Source organism: Stigmatopora argus, chromosome 7, assembly GCF_051989625.1.
Source record: "Stigmatopora argus isolate UIUO_Sarg chromosome 7, RoL_Sarg_1.0, whole genome shotgun sequence".
In the NCBI taxonomy this organism is placed as follows: Eukaryota; Metazoa; Chordata; class Actinopteri; order Syngnathiformes; family Syngnathidae; genus Stigmatopora; species Stigmatopora argus.
Window position 1 is genome coordinate 16,426,795 of NC_135393.1, and position 15,728 is coordinate 16,442,522.

General features: G+C 32.8%; 1 protein-coding gene across 2 annotated transcripts in view; it reads right to left on the bottom strand.

Moving 5' to 3' along the window:
- The window catches only part of mtap (methylthioadenosine phosphorylase), a 63,160-nt gene that overhangs the window by 18,094 nt on the left and 29,338 nt on the right, over window positions 1–15,728 (bottom strand). For both annotated transcript variants that reach the window (XR_013300829.1, XR_013300828.1), the window contains exons 10-11: window positions 10,263–10,383; window positions 7,705–7,776 (exon numbers count right to left, since the gene is read on the bottom strand). The gene's annotated coding sequence lies outside the window, so the exon portion shown is untranslated. The remainder of the gene's footprint in view (window positions 1–7,704; window positions 7,777–10,262; window positions 10,384–15,728) is intronic.

The following is a 15,728-nucleotide window of genomic DNA, read 5'->3' on the forward strand; positions in this document are numbered from 1 at the left end:
AGCCTTACTATACTATGTCGTTTTTTGAAGAAAAAAAGCCTTACTATACTATGTCGTTTTTTTTAAGAAAAAAGCCTTACTATACTATGTCGTTTTTTTGAAGAAAAAAAGCCTTACTATACTATTCCGTTTTTTAAGAAAAAAGCCTTACTATACTATGTCGTTCTTTTGAAGAAAAAAAACCCTTACTATACTATGCCGTTTTTTAAGAAAAAAAGCCTTACTATACTATACCATTTTTTAAAGAAAAAAAGCCTTACTATACTATGTCGTTTTTTTAAAGAAAAAAGCCTTACTATACTATGTCATTTTTTTAACAAAAAAGCCTTACTATACTATGTCGTTTTTTTTTAAGAAAAAAGCCTTGCTATACTATGTCGTTTTTTAAGAAAAAAGCCTTACTATACTATGTCGTTTTTTTTGAAGAAAAAAGCCTTACTATACTATGTCCGTTCTTTTGAAGAAAAAAAGCCTTACTATACTATGTCGTTTTTTAAAAGAAAAAAAGCCTTACTATACTATGTCTTTTTTTTAAAAGAAAAAAGCCTTACTATACTATGTCGTTTTTTAAAAGAAAAAAGCCTTACTATACTATGTCATTTTTTTAACAAAAAAGCCTTACTATACTATGTCGTTCTTTTGAAGAAAAAAAACCCTTACTATACTATGCCGTTTTTTAAGAAAAAAAGCCTTACTATACTATGCCATTTTTTAAAGAAAAAAAGCCTTACTATACTATGTCGTTTTTTTAAAGAAAAAAGCCTTACTATACTATGTCATTTTTTTAACAAAAAAGCCTTACTATACTATGTCGTTTTTTTTAAGAAAAAAGCCTTGCTATACTATGTCGTTTTTTAAGAAAAAAGCCTTACTATACTATGTCGTTTTTTTTGAAGAAAAAAGCCTTACTATACTATGTCCGTTCTTTTGAAGAAAAAAAGCCTTACTATACTATGCCGTTTTTTAAAAGAAAAAAAGCCTTACTATACTATGTCGTTTTTTTGAAGAAAAAAAGCCTTACTATACTGTGCCGTTTTTTAAGAATAAAAGCCTTACTATACTATGCCGTTTTTTAAAGAAAAAAGCCTTACTATACTATGTCGTTTTTTAAAGAAAAAGCCTTACTATACTATGTCGTTTTTTTAAAAGAAAAAAGCCTTACTATACTATGTCGTTTTTTAAAAGAAAAAAGCCTTACTATACTATGTCATTTTTTTAACAAAAAAGCCTTACTATACTATGTCGTTTTTTTAAAGAAAAAAGCCTTGCTATACTATGTCGTTTTTTTAAAGAAAAAAGCCTTACTATACTATGCCGTTTTTTTTAAGAAAAAAGCCTTACTATACTATGTCGTTTTTTTGAAGAAAAAAACCCTTACTATACTATGTCATTTTTTAAAGAAAAAAGCCTTACTATACTATGTCGTTTTTTAAAGAAAAAAGCCTTACTATACTATGTCGTTTTTTAAAAGAAAAAAGCCTTGCTATATTATGTCATTTTTTTAACAAAAAAGCCTTACTATACTATGTCGGGTTTTTTAAGAAAAAAGCCTTGCTATACTATGTCGTTTTTTTTAAAGAAAAAAAGCTTTACTATACTATGTCGTTTTTTAAAGAAAAAAGCCTTACTATACTATGTCGTTTTTTAAAGAAAAAGCCTTACTATACTATGTTGTTTTTTTGAAGAAAAAAAGCCTTACTATACTATGTCGTTTTTTTAAAAGAAAAAAGCCTTACTACACTATGTCGTTTTTTAAAGAAAAAACCTTACTATACTATGTTGTTTTTTGAAGAAAAAAAGCCTTACTATACTAAGTCGTTTTTTAAAGAAAAAAAGCCTTACTATACTATGTCGTTTTTTAAAGAAAAAAACCTTACTAAACTATGTTGTTTTTTTGAAGAAAAAAAGCCTTACTATACTATGTCATTTTTTTGAAGAAAAAAAGCCTTACTTTACTATGTCGTTTTTTTAAGAGAAAAGCCTTGCTATACTATGTCGTTTTTTAAGAAAAAAGCCTTACTATACTATGTTGTTTTTTTAAGAAAAAAGCCTTACTATACTATGTCATTTTTTTGAAGAAAAAAAGCCTTACTATACTATGTCGTTTTTTTGAAGAAAAAAGCCTTACTATACTATGTCGTTTTTTTGAAGAAAAAAGCCTTACTATACTATGTCGTTTTTTTGAAGAAAAAAGCCTTACTATACTATGTCGTTTTTTTGAAGAAAAAAAGCCTTACTATACTATTCCGTTTTTTAAGAAAAAAGCCTTACTATACTATGTCGTTTTTTTAAGAAAAAAGCCTTACTTTACTATGTCGTTTTTTTAAGAGAAAAGCCTTGCTATAGAATGTCGTTTTTTAAGAAAAAAGCCTTCCTATACTATGTCGTTTTTTTAAGAAAAAAGCCTTACTATACTATGTCGTTTTTTTGAAGAAAAAAAGCCTTACTATACTATGCCGTTTTTTAAGAAAAAAAGCCTTACTATACTATGCCGTTTTTTAAAGAAAAAAAGCCTTACTATACTATGTCGTTTTTTTTAAAGAAAAAAGCCTTACTATACTATGTCGTTTTTTAAAGAAAAAAGGCTAACTATACTATGTCGTTTTTTGGAAGAAAAAAAGCCTTACTATACTATGTCGTTTTTTTAAGAGAAAAGCCTTGCTATACTATGTCGTTTTTTGGAAGAAAAAAAGCCTTACTATACTATGTCGTTTTTTTAAGAAAAAAGCCTTACTTTACTATGTCGTTTTTTTTAAGAGAAAAGCCTTGCTATACTATGTCGTTTTTTTGAAGAAAAAAAGCCTTACTATACTATGTCGTTTTTTAAGAAAAAAGCCTTACTATACTATGTTGTTTTTTTAAGAAAAAAGCCTTACTATACTATGTCATTTTTTTGAAGAAAAAAGCCTTACTATACTATGTCGTTTTTTTAAGAAAAAAGCCTTACTTTACTATGTCGTTTTTTTAAGAAAAAAGCCTTGCTATACTATGTCGTTTTTTTAAAGAAAAAAGCCTTACTATACTATGTCGTTTTTTAAGAAAAAAGCCTTACTATACTATGTTGTTTTTTTGAAGAAAAAAAGCCTTACTATACTATGTCGTTTTTTTAAAAGAAAAAAGCCTTACTACACTATGTCGTTTTTTAAAGAAAAAACCTTACTATACTATGTTGTTTTTTGAAGAAAAAAAGCCTTACTATACTATGTCATTTTTTTAAAGAAAAAAGCCTTACTATACTATGTCGTTTTTTTAAGAAAAAAGCCTTACTATACTATGTCGTTTTTTTAAGAAAAAAGCCTTACTTTACTATGTCGTTTTTTTAAGAGAAAAGCCTTGCTATACTATGTCATTTTTTGAAGAAAAAAAGCCTTACTATACTATGTCGTTTTTTTAAGAAAAAAGCCTTACTATACTATGTTGTTTTTTTGAAGAAAAAAAGCCTTACTATACTATTCCGTTTTTTAAGAAAAAAGCCTTACTATACTATGTCGTTTTTTTTAAGAAAAAAGCCTTACTTTACTATGTCGTTTTTTAAAGAGAAAAGCCTTGCTATACTATGTCGTTTTTTAAGAAAAAAGCCTTACTATACTATGTCATTTTTTTGAAGAAAAAAAGCCTTACTATACTATGTCGTTTTTTAAGAAAAAAGCCTTACTATACTATGTCGTTTTTTGAAGAAAAAAGCCTTACTATACTATGTCGTTTTTTTAAGAAAAAAGCCTTACTATACTATGTCGTTTTTTTGAAGAAAAAAAGCCTTACTATACTATTCCGTTTTTTAAGAAAAAAGCCTTACTATACTATGTCGTTCTTTTGAAGAAAAAAAACCCTTACTATACTATGCCGTTTTTTAAGAAAAAAAGCCTTACTATACTATGCCATTTTTTAAAGAAAAAAAGCCTTACTATACTATGTCGTTTTTTTTAAAGAAAAAAGCCTTGCTATACTATGTCGTTTTTTAAGAAAAAAGCCTTACTATACTATGTCGTTTTTTTTGAAGAAAAAAGCCTTACTATACTATGTCCGTTCTTTTGAAGAAAAAAAGCCTTACTATACTATGTCGTTTTTTAAAAGAAAAAAAGCCTTACTATACTATGTCTTTTTTTTAAAAGAAAAAAGCCTTACTATACTATGTCGTTTTTTAAAAGAAAAAAGCCTACCTATACTATGTCATTTTTTTTACAAAAAAGCCTTACTATACTATGTCGTTTTTTTGAAGAAAAAAGCCTTACTATACTATGTCGTTTATTTGAAGAAAAAAAACCCTTACTATACTATGTCGTTCTTTTGAAGAAAAAAACCCTTACTATACTATGCCGTTTTTTTAAAGAAAAAAAGCCTTACTATACTATGTCGTTTTTTAAAGAAAAAGCCTTACTATACTATGTCGTTTTTTTTTAAAGAAAAAAGCCTTACTATACTATGTCGTTTTTTAAAAAGAAAAAAGCCTTACTATACTATGTCATTTTTTAAAGAAAAAAGCCTTACTATACTATGTCGTTTTTTAAAGAAAAAAGCCTTACTATACTATGTCGTTTTTTAAAAGAAAAAAGCCTTACTATATTATGTCATTTTTTTAACAAAAAAGCCTTACTATACTATGTCGGGTTTTTTAAGAAAAAAGCCTTGCTATACTATGTCGTTTTTTTCAAAGAAAAAAGCCTTACTATACTATGTCGTTTTTGAAAGAAAAAAAGCCTTACTATACTATGTCGTTTTTTAAGAAAAAAGCCTCACTATACAATGTCGTTTTTTAAAGAAAAAGCCTTACTATACTATGTCGTTTTTTTAAAGAAAAAAGCCTTACTATACTATGTCATTTTTTTAACAAAAAAGCCTATGTCGTTTTTTTTAAGAAAAAAAGCCTTACTATACTATGTCGTTTTTTTAAGAAAAAAGCCTTACTATACTATGTCGTTTTTTTGAAGAAAAAAAGCCTTACTATACTATGTCGTTTTTTAAGAAAAAAGCCTTACTATACTATGTCGTTTTTTGAAGAAAAAAGCCTTACTATACTATGTCGTTTTTTTAAGAAAAAAGCCTTACTATACTATGTCGTTTTTTTGAAGAAAAAAAGCCTTACTATACTATTCCGTTTTTTAAGAAAAAAGCCTTACTATACTATGTCGTTCTTTTGAAGAAAAAAAACCCTTACTATACTATGCCGTTTTTTAAGAAAAAAAGCCTTACTATACTATGCCATTTTTTAAAGAAAAAAAGCCTTACTATACTATGTCGTTTTTTTTAAAGAAAAAAGCCTTACTATACTGTCATTTTTTTAACAAAAAAGCCTTACTATACTATGTCGTTTTTTTTAAGAAAAAAGCCTTGCTATACTATGTCGTTTTTTAAGAAAAAAGCCTTACTATACTATGTCGTTTTTTTTGAAGAAAAAAGCCTTACTATACTATGTCCGTTCTTTTGAAGAAAAAAAGCCTTACTATACTATGTCGTTTTTTAAAAGAAAAAAAGCCTTACTATACTATGTCTTTTTTTTAAAAGAAAAAAGCCTTACTATACTATGTCGTTTTTTAAAAGAAAAAAGCCTACCTATACTATGTCATTTTTTTTTACAAAAAAGCCTTACTATACTATGTCGTTTTTTTGAAGAAAAAAGCCTTACTATACTATGTCGTTTATTTGAAGAAAAAAAACCCTTACTATACTATGTCGTTCTTTTGAAGAAAAAAACCCTTACTATACTATGCCGTTTTTTTAAAGAAAAAAAGCCTTACTATACTATGTCGTTTTTTAAAGAAAAAGCCTTACTATACTATGTCGTTTTTTTTTAAAGAAAAAAGCCTTACTATACTATGTCGTTTTTTAAAAAGAAAAAAGCCTTACTATACTATGTCATTTTTTAAAGAAAAAAGCCTTACTATACTATGTCGTTTTTTAAAGAAAAAAGCCTTACTATACTATGTCGTTTTTTAAAAGAAAAAAGCCTTACTATATTATGTCATTTTTTTAACAAAAAAGCCTTACTATACTATGTCGGGTTTTTTAAGAAAAAAGCCTTGCTATACTATGTCGTTTTTTTCAAAGAAAAAAGCCTTACTATACTATGTCGTTTTTGAAAGAAAAAAAGCCTTACTATACTATGTCGTTTTTTAAGAAAAAAGCCTCACTATACAATGTCGTTTTTTAAAGAAAAAGCCTTACTATACTATGTCGTTTTTTTAAAGAAAAAAGCCTTACTATACTATGTCATTTTTTTAACAAAAAAGCCTATGTCGTTTTTTTTAAGAAAAAAAGCCTTACTATACTATGTCGTTTTTTTAAGAAAAAAGCCTTACTATACTATGTCGTTTTTTTGAAGAAAAAAAGCCTTACTATACTATGCCGTTTTTTAAGAATAAAAGCCTTACTATACTATGCCGTTTTTTAAAGAAAAAAGCCTTACTATACTATGTCGTTTTTTTAAAGAAAAAGCCTTACTATACTATGTCGTTTTTTTAAAAGAAAAAAGCCTTACTATACTATGTCGTTTTTTAAAAGAAAAAAGCCTTACTATACTATGTCATTTTTTTAACAAAAAAGCCTTACTATACTATGTCGGTTTTTTTTAAGAAAAAAGCCTTGCTATACTATGTCGTTTTTTTAAAGAAAAAAGCCTTACTATACTATGTCGTTTTTTTGAAGAAAAAAGCCTTACTATACTATGTCGTTTTTTTGAAGAAAAAAACCCTTAATATACTATGTCGTTCTTTTGAAGAAAAAAACCCTTACTATACTATGCCGTTTTTTAAAGAAAAAAAGCCTTACTATACTATGTCGTTTTTTAAAGAAAAAGCCTTACTATACTATGTCGTTTTTTTTAAAAGAAAAAAGCCTTACTATACTATGTCGTTTTTTAAAAAGAAAAAAGCCTTACTATACTATGTCATTTTTTAAAGAAAAAAGCCTTACTATACTATGTCGTTTTTTAAAGAAAAAAGCCTTACTATACTATGTCGTTTTTTAAAAGAAAAAAGCCTTACTATATTACGTCATTTTTTTAACAAAAAAGCCTTACTATACTATGTCGGGTTTTTTAAGAAAAAAGCCTTGCTATACTATGTCGTTTTTTTAAAGAAAAAAGCCTTACTATACTATGTCGTTTTTTAAGAAAAAAGCCTTACTATACTATGTCGTTTTTTTGAAGAAAAAAGCCTTACTATACTATGTCGTTTTTTTGAAGAAAAAACCCTTACTATACTATGTCGTTCTTTTGAAGAAAAAAAGCCTTACTATACTATGCCGTTTTTTAAGAAAAAAAGCCTTACTATACTATGTCGTTTTTTAAAGAAAAAGCCTTACTATACTATGTCGTTTTTTAAAAAGAAAAAAGCCTTACTATACTATGTCGTTTTTTTAAGAAAAAAGCCTTACTATACTATGTCATTTTTTAAAGAAAAAAGCCTTACTACACTATGTCATTTTTTTAAAGAAAAAAGACTTACTGTACTATGTCGTTTTTTTAAAGAAAAAAGCCTTACTATACTATGCCGTTTTTAAAGAAAAAAGCCTTACTATACTATGTCGTTTCTTTTTTTTTTTAAAGCCTTACTATACTATGTCGTTTTTTAAAGGAAAAAAAGCCTTAATATACATTTTACGTTTTACTATACATCTATACGTTTTTGGAATGTGGAAGGAAAGCAGAGTACCCAGGGAAAACCCACAAAGAAGATGCTAACTCCACACAGGACGGTCAGAACTCACCTGGGATGGAACCTCGATCTTTGAACTGCGAGGTTGACATGCTGACCACTTCATGTTCACCATGTTGTTGACCTGTTTTTAAAAAAAAGACAGTTATGATTTTTTTTCAACAAATAAAAGCCTTACTATATATGATCTACCTTTGTTTTGTTTAGTGTTTAAAATATATATATATATAAGGCTTACTATACATGGTCATTTTTTGTGGAAAAAAAGCCTTACTATACATGGTCATTTCTTAATGAAATTAAGCCTTACAATACATTGTCATTTTTTAAATTAAATTATGTTTTACTATACATGGTCATGTTTGTGAAAAAAAACCTTACTATACATGGTCGTTTTTTAATGAAAAAAGGTCTTACTATACATGGTCATTTTTTAAAGAATAAAGCCTTACTATACATAGTAATTTTATAAGTGAAAATAAATCTACTAGACAGTCTTTTCTTATGAAAAAAAGGCTTACTATACATAGTCATTTTTAATGAAAAAAAAGCCTTACTATACATGGTCATTTTTGAATTAAAAAAAAGCCTTACTATACATGGTCATTTTTAATGAAAAAAAGTCTTACTATACATGGTCGTTTTTTTAATGAAAAAAAGGCTTACTATACATGGTTGTTTTTTATCAAAATAAAGCCTTACTATACATGGTATTTTTTTTATGAAAAAAGTCTTACTATAGAATCTATAGTAAGACTTTTTTCATAAAAAAAATACCATGTATAGTAAGGCTTTATTTTGATTAAAAAAACGACCATGTATAGTAAGCCTTTTTTTCATTAAAAAACGACCATCCATAGTATAGATGGTAATTTTTTAAAATAAAAAAAGCCTTAATATACATGGTCGTTTGTAATTAAAAATAGAACCAAATTAAAATACGAGCGTTCTTTCGCGTCAATGGCGGCCAAAAAAAAAGCCTTTTCTGCCAGTGGGGGGAAAAGAAAAAAAATCCGAGTCACCGTTCTCCCTTAAGAAAGCCACCTTAAAAGATTATCTCGGTTATTTCACCGCCACTGAGCCGGCACTAATAGTCCGAGGCAGATATTGAAGAGCAGCTAGCGCGCAGGGGCCGCAGAGATCTATTAGAAATTCCCATCTACGCGCCTCATACATATTGATTTCTGACACCAAGCAGCAATGAAAGGCCCGCGGGGAATAATATATTTAGCAGGGTTTGCAGCGAGCGGGTCACAGAGTGCATAAAGATTAGCCGCGCGGGCCCCCGACAGGACGTAGCGGGAGCCCAAATTGTCGACGGATGCGCGCGGGTATTGATAATAAATTCCGTGCTCGGCGCGCTCACACCAAGGCAAACTTTTCGTGTACGATGCTCGTTTTGAAATGTTGCAAACTTGCCTTTTTTATGCTCTTATTGAGCAACGGGTCAACATATTAGGAGGACTCTTATTGTGAAACGGCGCCCTCTAACTCTGTAACTCCATCATAAATAAAGAACGGGTGTTTTGGCGAGAAAACCTACGCAAGCCAGAAAGGTAGTAGCGGGTGAAATGTTGGGGTTGCGACCTAGCATGTTTTGACTTTACGACGCTGAGCCCCGTCCAACATTTAGTTCGCAGCTAGCGCATAGCCTTATGGTCATTTTTTTAATGAAAATCCCATTGTTTCGCGCTGGTTGGAAGTATATTTAGCCTTTTTTTTCAATTTACGGGTCCAAAAAAGATCGTCGGGGTTTCTAGCTATGGCCGAAAGAAAAGCAATTACCATGGAAACGAAGCGCAAGATGCTAAAAAGATTGGAGGAAGGCGAAGATAATGATGCGTTCGGGCCAAAGTTAAAGTTTTGTGCTAAAACTGCAAGTATTTTTTGGTTTACGTGATTTCGGAATAAGGACAGTAAAGTAATGAATCAGGCTGCGATGTTCATAAGTTGAGCGATACGATATAAATGATACAATATACAGCAGGGGTAGGGAACCTATGGCTCGGGAGCCACATGTGGCTCTTTTGATGGGTGCATCTGGCTCGTTGCTAAGCTGTGAGCTAAAATATGGAAATTGCTGGTGACAGAACTGAGATATTACATCTAGAACTGCTTTAATCTTCATTTTTTTGCAGTAGCTCTCAATGATTAGCAACAGCATAAGAATCTTTTAAAAATATTCAGTTTTTTCTACTTTAAAAGTGGTGAAATTACAAAAAAAAAAATTGAAAAGGCACATGTATGTATTTTGACTTTTAAATTCGTAGTATGGCTCACAAGGAATAACATTGGAAAATATGAATTGTTTGTGGCTCTCTTTGTCAAAAAGGTTCCCGACCCCTGATATTCAGTAATCCCTCGAATATCGCGGTTCATGTAGACCAAACATGGCTGCGACAATTGAAAAATCGCGAAGTAGGGTCACCATTATTATAACTTTTTTTAGCAAGAGTGGCTTCTGCTTACGAGTTTTAGTGTGGATTTTCAAATTTTTATGAGCTTAAAAAAATAAAATAATTTTTTTTGTTAAAATAATAGCGGGAAAAAAATTGAAGTAGTGAATTTGCGATAAGAATGTAAATAACATACTTGAAATACTGTACTCACAGTGAAAATAGTTCCTCTCCGCTTGATATAAATCCTCCAAAACAGGTTCATGGGAGTTTTAGTCCAAGTCCTTTGTCTTCTTGTAGCCATTGGTCCATTGTCCGCAATATTTGAGGGATTACTGTAAAGGAGGCGGAGAATAATTTTGATCAAGTTAAGTCCGACAGCTGTTTGTTACACATAAAAGAAACTAGCATGACTGCGATATTTATTTCATGTTGGACGTGATGAAGACATACAGAGCCATTAGTTAAAAACAGCTGTTTAACATAACACCACAGATTTATTTATTCTACTTGTTTGTGGGTGTCAACTAAGATATTTGCAAACATCTGTTTTTGCTTTGATTAACATTTGATCAACGGATTGGACGTCCTTCCAAAACAAATTCGGTATCAGGCGGCAACTTATATGCGAGAAATTAGAAAATTTCAACGATTTTAAGGCAATTTTAAGGGTACGGCTTATACGCGGGGCGGCTTATATGCGAGAAAATACGGTTAACCATCAGCTTTACAGTGTGTTACCATTTTTTCTGTTTCTGTCCAAATGGGGCCCCTTACTGCCACCCAGTGGATAAAGTGCATCATTTCAATACTATCCTGTATATTATGCATGGACCAAATTGTATGTTAGCATTAAGCTAGCAAGTGTTCAGAAATTGAAATCTTTTTTTGTATTTCATTGCATAATGTCATTTTTGTTTTGCGTTTCACTTTTTTTTAACTATTTGTTTTCTATGTTGTTTTTTTAACAGATAGTTTTTATAATCTATCTTTAGAATTGCATGCTAGTATTAAGCTAACGGGAGTGTGAAAAAATTACATGTATTTTAGTGCACAAAATATGTATCTTTTGCTGTGTTTCGCTTTTTTGAACTAGCAGTTTTTTTAAATGTTTTTTTTTAAATGGTAGTTTTTATACAACGGCTTCTAAAAGTACATGTTAGCATTAAGCTAGTGGGCGTTTGAAGAAAAAAAAAGGGATTTTAACCCACAACTTGTGTAGTTTTGTTACGGGTTTTTTGCCTTTTTAACTTGTTTTTTCATGTTGTTATTTATAACAAGTAGTTTTTAGACTATGTTGTATGTTAGCACAGAACTAGCATACGTTTGAAAAATGCTATGTTGTATTTTTCCATAACTTCTTTTCTTATTGGGGGGAGTATGAAAAAATGACATGTATTTTACTCCACAAAATGTGTATCTTTTGCTATGTGTTTCGCTTTTTTGAACTAGCAGTTTTTTTTAAAATGTTTTTTAAAATGGTAGTTTTTACACAATGGCTTCTAAAAGTTAGTTAGCATTAAGCTAGCGGGCGTTTGAAAAAAAGGGGATTTTAACCCACAATTTGTGTAGTTTTGTTACGTTTTTTTGCCTTTTTAACTTGTTTTTTCATGTTGTTATTTATAACAAGTAGTTTTTAGACTACGTTGCATGTTAGCACGGAACTAGCCTACGTTTGAAAAATGCTACGTTGTACTTTTCCTCAAATGTGTCATTTTCTTTCTTATATGAGTTTTATTGTGTTTTTTAGAGTTGACCTCACAGGAGTAAAAAAACGCCTTAAAAACAATTAGATTTTTTTAAAAGGAAAAATACGGTTTTTACATACACAGTCACTAAATTATGACACGACGGATGACCGCGATATCTGAATCTCATCCCTACTTGTATTTATTTTTCCAGGAGCGTCTACGGCGTCGGCGCCAACGCGGCACGGACGCGCTGACCTGAGCGATTGAACGATGAGCTTGTCCAGGTGAAAGGCTAATTGCTCGGAAGCGTGCGAGCACGGCGCCGACTCCTCCCCCCCTCGGTTTCCTTCCACTCTCATCCATCCAAGCTTCCCCTCCATGGCCCAGCGCCACCGCCATTACCGCCTTTTCAGTTTTTTTTCTCCCCCCCCCCAACGCCGCCCCTCCCCTTTTCCCCGCCGCCTCTAAAGCGCCACTCGGCAGCCTCTTCACAAATTACAATCGCTCAGGGTTTAGGCAATTGGCGCAAATGGCGTGGCCGCATGTAAGGATTGGAAAGGGGGAGGCGGGGGCTGTTAGGGCCGAGGTGGGGGGTTCTCGGTTTTGAACGGGGAGGGGGGGGCGGCAGGAATTAAATTACCAATTCAATGGCTGAAGCGGCGCGTGACAGCGACGAGGCGTGGACAGGAAGATGGTGATGAGGCCACGAGGATGCACAAGTCGGCCTCCGGTGTGCTAAGATTTGCTCGACTTTATGCACTTTAGATTGCAATATTTTTTTTTTATTGCGTTAGTAGATTTGGGGCGACGCCGGATCTCCCTCTAACGAAATTGGCTTTGGGAGCATAACGATTTAAATGAAATAAAGGGGAGGGGTGTTGGCGGACTCCCACCACTGAAGGCCATTCAGCTCCTGCTTTGGTCTATGCCAGGGGTGTCAGACTCGGGTTGGTTCGCGGGCCGCTTTAACGTCAACTTGATTTCATGTGGGCCGGACCATTTTAGATATGATATTTCGATTTTTTTATTTTATAAATGGATTAAAAGAACTGGATTAAAAGCCCTGATTATTCAGTTTTTTAAAGATCTAAAACAATGTTTATTTTAGCTTTTTTTATATTTTTAGATTTTACAAAATGATTTTTGAACTAAAAACACAGAAAAAATGATTTAAAAAATACAATTATTGATTTAAAAAAGGGAAAATCGAGAAATGTAATATACATCTATACTCTTCATTTTAATTTGATCCTAAAACATAAATTTGGCACTCATGATTTACTTTCCTGGGCCATACAAAATGATGCGGCGGGCCAGATTTGGCCCCCGGGCCGCCACTTTGACACATGTGGTCGATGCTATTCAAGTATAGCACATTTGAGAGAGAAGAAAGTTGGGGTGGTGGAGAAACTGAAGAAAAAAACGGAATTCTATGACGGGAAATCGTTTTTTTTTTTAACCTACAGTCAATGTAAGACTTTTTTAAAAATAGCTAAGATGGGCAAAGTTGAGAAGCGTTAAAGATATTCTAATAAAGTTGGCTGAACCTGCAATTTCAAGCCATAGGTTTGGTTAATTTAAAGGGACAGCACATATGTTGACCACTTATTTATCCATGACTATTTATTGATTATTTATCTATCATTACTATATATCGATTATCTATGGGTTTGTTTGTTTGTTTGTTGTTGAGTCCATAGACTCGGCGAGTGTTGCGCTGTCAACAACTTGGCGTTGAATGACGGTAGCTCCATCTATTCTTGCTCGTTATGTGTTTTTGCTGCTTTTCTGTCTTAATGATCTGATTTGGTGATTCTTAATGATCCCATTTACTTTGATTTGCTTTGTACTTTGTGCTTTTGCTTTGTTGTTCTGTCTAATCACCCTCTGCTACGGTCACAATGAAATTTCCCGAATACGGGATGAATAAAGTTATCCAATCCAATCCAATCCAAAATCATGGAACTCAACCTGGACTTCACCCTGCTGATCTCACTTGGACTACTAATTTCTTTCTTATTTATTGATTATTTGTCTGATTGTTGTTGTTATTTGTGCACTACGTGGTGAAATCTTGAAATCTCATTATACTTATATAATGACAATAAAAGCATTCAATTCAATTCAACATACTCATATTCCTGTTAACAAACATTTGTAAATATGTCAGATTGTAGCTATTGGGCTAATTTCCATTTTAAATGGAATTTTCACGTTTAGATGGAAGTTGATGCAGTAAGGTCAACGTTCTCGGTACACTGGTCTCTGGTTCGAGTGAATATATAATAAGATAAGATCATTATAATAAGAGAAACAGATTGGGTGGCGATCAATATCAGTGGCGAACAATGAATTCGTCATTTGGATTTTTTTGGGGTAATTTTCATGCATCCAATTGTTCCAAAGTCAACCTCAACGTTAAAATTGGATAAAAGATTCTCAAAAAAACTGATTTCGTGGGATCCCATTTGATTTAAGATCTTTTAAAAAATCTTTTCCAAAAACATCCGTTGTTAGAAAGTCCATTTTCGCCGTGGCATTTGAGCAGGACGACAACAACGAGGCGCTCGATTGGTTCTGGCCACAAATTAGCATGCGAGCGGCGGCGCGGCACATTTAGCACTTTGCGATTGAGTTCAGCGGGGGCCTCGCCCAGAAGGTCCCCGGAGGCGACGTCGGCGGCGCGGTGGGCGGGAACGCGCTGTCAAAATTAGATAATAAAGCACCGCCGCGCTGGCGGATAAATGCGCGCGAGAGGGCATCCATCTTGCAAATGCGCCGCCGCCACCGCCGGAGAGGATGCTGCTAAATGACAGTGTGTGCGGGCGCGTGGGGCAACCAATCACAGGCCAACTTTTCGTCGCAGCTCGGCTCTCGCTAGGAAAAATCCCACACGCCGAATTACGATTCGAGTGTTTATGCAGGAAGACGAGAAAGGGAGAGGGGACGGAGACGGCGGATAAAGAGGGGAAGAGCGGGGGAACGGATCCGGGGATGACGGCCGGAAATTAAATGTCGACGGGGCACTTAACCTTTCCCTAATAATGTGAGCTCTGCTGAACCAGCGCGCCCGCCTGACGTTTCGCCGATACTCCTAATTAATGTGCCCGCTGACGCCGTTTTGACAGTATTTATACAAAATGGACAAGTGGAGGAAAAAAAAAATATATATATTATCGATAAGTGTTCGCGTCTTCGGTTCGGAGTGCTTTAAAGACGTTGTGGGTATTTGACGATTTCATTTTTTGTTGTTGTTGTCCATTTTCAATTAGAAAAGAGGGTGATTTTATTGCCAGATGTTTTTAGTGCAAATTTACAAGAGAAAGGTTAGCATTAGCATTGCAATTTTTGCTACAACTCGACAACAAAAAGCAAACATCGTTCAATCGTGGGATGAAACGGCTGAGACGCTAAAACACGGAAGTTAAAAAATCACGGAGCTGTGATGCTAATCAATGAACCAATATTTCCCATAATCCCTGTGGCCTGTTGTGAAAAAAAGTGTGTGATTTTTTTTGCCAGATGTTTTAAAGTGCGTATTTACATCAGAAAGGTTAGCATTAGCATTGCAATTTTGCTACAACTCGACAACAAAAGGCAAACATCGTTCAATCGTGGGACGAAACGGCCGAGACGCTAAAACACGGAAGTAAAAAAAATGCTAATCAATGAAGCAATATTTCCCATAATCCCCGTGGCTTCAGAAGCCTGTCACGTGAAAAAAAAAGCGCAATTTTTTTTGCCAGATGTTTTTAGGGCGTATTCACATCCGTAAGGTTAGCACTAGCATTGCAATTTTGCTACGACTCGACAACAAAAGGCAAACGTCGTTAAATCATGGGACGAAACGGCCGAGACGCTAAAACACGGAAGTAAAAAAATCACGGGGCTGTGATGCTAATCAATGTAGCAATATTTCCCATAATCCCTGTGGCTTCGGAATTAGCAAAGTGGGCCTTGGTTAGCTTGAGCGCTAACCGACACCACCG